The sequence below is a fragment of the Antechinus flavipes genome, chromosome 3 (genome assembly GCF_016432865.1).
Source record: "Antechinus flavipes isolate AdamAnt ecotype Samford, QLD, Australia chromosome 3, AdamAnt_v2, whole genome shotgun sequence".
NCBI classification, from domain to species: domain Eukaryota; kingdom Metazoa; phylum Chordata; class Mammalia; order Dasyuromorphia; family Dasyuridae; genus Antechinus; species Antechinus flavipes.
In genome coordinates, this window is record NC_067400.1 from 327,094,350 (window position 1) to 327,098,523 (window position 4,174).

A 4,174-nucleotide genomic window follows, 5' to 3' on the forward strand; every position below is an offset into this window, starting at 1 on the left:
AATATCCCTTTATTTAGGATTTACCTGGTAATACTTTTACCCAATGTAATAAAGAAGAAAATGGACAGGTATCCCCTTAAATTACAATCCCATGGAATGTAAGAGAAGAGACCTTAATGATGAAATAAATTGATTTCTTTAATTTACAAGTGAGAAAACTGAGGCTTAAAGAGTATAGGGGATTTTATCCAAGATCACAAAGCTAAGAAATAGAAGAGATAGGATTTGAGTCTTCATTCTCTGATTCAAGGCCTAGTATTCTTTCTACTAAACATGCTGTCTCGCACACAAGTTTTCTTTTTCCAAGTTCAGTGTTTTTTTGATGCCTCAAGTTGTGAGGTATTAGGTAAATGTGAACGATTAAACCTCCTCAGAAAAAAAATTTGAATCTTAGTGTTTCAACAAATGGAAGTAAAAATTGGGACAGAGGAGACTAAATCTCATGCCTGAATGGATAAATTAACTATTGATTCTAAAACTCCAGCTTATTCAAGGATCAGCCATTCCTTTCCTGATCTAAGAGGATAGGGATGGGAAGGATAAGGGGATGACCAGACCTTAAGTAGGACAACTGCTTACACTAACACTGGGAATTAACCAAAATGCAATTTAGACTTTTCTCAGCCCCTACCTCCTCCCCAAGAAGTACATGTCTTTCATTGGCTAGGACTTTCTCTCTTAACACAGAGCTATTTGTTAGGGTCCAATCCCTGAGATTTTCCCTTATAGCATTATTGGGAGCAACTTTAGAGGCTAGCTGGACCAACATACACCACCCCAAATCCTCCACATCCTCCTCCATTTAACAGATTGGCAAGAACCAATGGTTCTAAGTGACCCATGTGATAGGTCATTGTGAGAGGGAGAAAAAGACAGAGGAGAGAGAAAGAGAGAGAGAGAGACAGACAGACAGACAGATACAGAGACACAGGCCCAGAGACAGAGAGAGTATGTAAATGACAGAGATGGGAACTGAAGCCTGGAGTTTATGACTTCAAAGTCAGTGCTTTTTCCATTGCCCCACACTTACTCATATTTCTTAACTAGGATTAATCTAGACCCTTTAAAACTCTTTTTTATTATTTCTTTTATTATTCCATCAGTGGGTGGAATTATTGTGAAATAAGTCCATTGTGGGGTGGGGGGGAGGGGACAGAAAAAAAGAGAAGAAAAGAAACTAGCTGACCCATACAACAAAGTAACCAGACCCTGAATAAGTTGAAAGCTTGTCCTTAAGAAACCAATATTAAATCATTCTTTTTTTTCTCCCCATTAAGTACCATATTTTACTACCTTCTGTGATCTATGTGATCTTCTAGCTTCAAAACTTCATGTCTGTGAAGAATAGACACTGGAAGCTGAGGCATCTCTAAGAAAGCTGTTACAATAGACCAAGTAAAAGGTGATGAGACCATGAATTTGACAGGGGAAGCGGAGTAGTCTACACTGTGCAATATCAAAATAACAAGTCATTGAAGTCAAATCAATTTTTTAAAAAAGTCATTTTATTCAAGTATTTAGTGTTGAACATTTGATGAAACAGTCTGAGCTGGTCTGTGGGATTTTTGACTGAACTATCTCAATTCAATTATGACTCTAAAGTTAAATGACTGATTTTTTTAAAAAACCCAATTAATCGTAGTATTCAAGCAAATGTTATCCTTCAGAGTTGTCACTTTAAGAAGTTATAAATTTATTTTAATTCTTCAATCATTGATCAAAAATATTTTAAATTCATTTACTGAAACTATATTCAGAGTCAGTTTATGAAGCCCATAAAAAAATAATAACCTCATTGCATTGTTATGTATGGCTATCCTCCTAATTGATGCTCTTGTCACTTCTCCCCTGGACTACCACAACAGTCTTTGTCTGGGTGTTCCAGCTTTAAAATTCTCTGCTCTCCATTCCATTTTCCACACAGCTACCACAATGACCTTCCTAATACACAGGTCAAATCATGTCACATGCTGCTCAATAAGTATCAATCATTCCTTCTTGATACAAGGGTAAAATAAAAACTCCTCAGATTAGCATCTAAGACCTTTACAATCCTATCCAGCCTTCCTTTCCAGACTTAATATATAAAATAATTGTAATAATAATAATAGTAGTATTTATATATATATGACAGACACTATGCTAAGTAAGCACTTTACAAATATTACTTGATCTTCACAAAAACTCTAGGAAGTAGGTGCTATTATCATTCTTATTTTATAGTTGAAGAAACCAATGCAAACAGAGGTTAAGTGATTTGGCCAATACCACATTTGAACTCAGGCCTTCCTACATCTAGGATCAGTTCTGTAACCACTGTACACCCAGCCTGTATCTCTCCCTTTAATGCATTCTACATTTTAGGCCAATTAGCCTACATGCTGTTCCCTTTACTAGACATTCTATCACCTGTCTCTCTTCTTAAAATACACTCATTTCTCACTTTTGTCCCTCAGGTCCTTAGCTCTTTTCCTGGTTCAATTCAGATACTACATTCTATAGGACGTTAATATTCTCTATCTCTACTACCACCAAGCAAAGTACCTGGCACAAACTTGGTGCTCAATATTGGCTTGTTAAATTAAATATTTGTTTTTACCTGTCTCAGTAAATGTTGCATCCTCCACTCCAATGAATGTAAGGTCCTTGAAGGTAGGCATTAAATAAGTGCTTTTGAGTTGGATTTCATTTGCAATCATTTCTATTCATCAATGGGTAAAAAGAAAAAAAAAACACTTGGCAAAAACTCACACTCTTAGGCTAGACCCATAGAATATTAGATGAAGAAGGGACTCATAAATTGGTGCAATATGCCTTGAACACTCAAAACTAAGAATTATGTGACACAAATGTCTCATATATTGCTTATTTGAGTTTGCCCATTATTTCTACTTCTATTGATTCAAATTTCATTTTCAATTATTTCCATTTGGTTTTTAGTAAGCAAAAACTTGTTTCTATTATATCTTACTGGCATTTATTCAACTATTTCTTTTGCCAGCCTCATGGTTGGATGGCACAAAATAGGTGGCAATGCCTTAATCATATATGAGTTGTAAAGGCCACTACTTCCATCCTTTTCAATAAGAGTGCTAATCTTCTCTCCTTTTACTGAATGTAAATAGAAATCATTTCTGCTTTTGCCAGAACCCCTGAAGGTCTTACCCTCCAGATTTATTGATTGATTGATTTAGGGTTTTTTTTGGACTAGGTGAAAAAGGAGATTCTTTGCCTCAATTGCTGCCTAGTCTTAATCACTGAATGGGCACAACCTCAGTTAAACCGAGACATTGGAAAGACCTTAGCTTAAAAAGGCCACGGTCTCCCCCTGCACCCAGAGCATCTCCAGTCTCCTGATCTCTGGCCACTGGACCCAGATGGCTCTGGAGGGGAGAGGGAGGCCGGAGATCTTGCCCAGTCTCCCTCACTTAAATCCAATTCATTTGCTTATCATAGTATCTCTTCCCTGATGTCAAGGTCCTATTAGAGAACAAAGGACAAACAGCAAGCCAGCCTTATTCACTAGAATTAGTGACTCAATGTATGTGGCCCTGCTATTCATGGAACCCAAAGAATGGATGTCCCAGGATCACTGGGTATTAAAGCACACTATGTCAGCATCATTTACTGTATTCCTCAGTGGCCAGTTGTTAGTGTTCACCATATTTGGTCTGTAATTTCTTTCTGGTTTCATAAATCTTTAGTTTAGCTCTGCTGCTAATCCTGCCAAAGTGAGTGACCCACTTGACATTTGAATGGCATCCCAGTGGTGCCATTGGCTTGGGTCTCTCTATGTATCCAAGGTGAACAATGGAGTCTGCAGGATTAATAATCCTTTAGATAAACATGGAAATTCCAACTGGTGTGTGTCTGGGGAGACATCAGCCAGACCATATTTTAATGCCAATGTTTTCTGAATGTATCATCCCATCCTTTCTTTTCCACTCCTAAGTCAGGAGAAAAATAATTATCAAAGCCTAATTCTTATCACAATCCAGTTAGTATAACTAGATCCATGGAGTGTGAGACTCAGAAGGGGTTTCAGAAATTCTCTAAAGTAGGAGTTCTTAATCTTTTGTGTGTGTCATGACCCTTTTTGATGGTCTGGCTTAGCCTCAGGATAACTTCTCAGAACAACGTTTTCAAATGCTTAAAATAAAATGCACAGTATTAC

General features: G+C 37.2%; 1 non-coding gene across 1 annotated transcript; it reads right to left on the reverse strand.

Annotated features, from left to right (window-relative positions):
* Positions 1-2,997: 2,997 nt before the first annotated feature.
* On the reverse strand, positions 2,998-3,119 carry LOC127558541 (U6atac minor spliceosomal RNA). The gene has a single exon (XR_007952917.1). It is a non-coding gene; the product is annotated as a U6atac minor spliceosomal RNA (small nuclear RNA).
* Between the last annotated feature and the right edge of the window lie 1,055 nt (positions 3,120-4,174).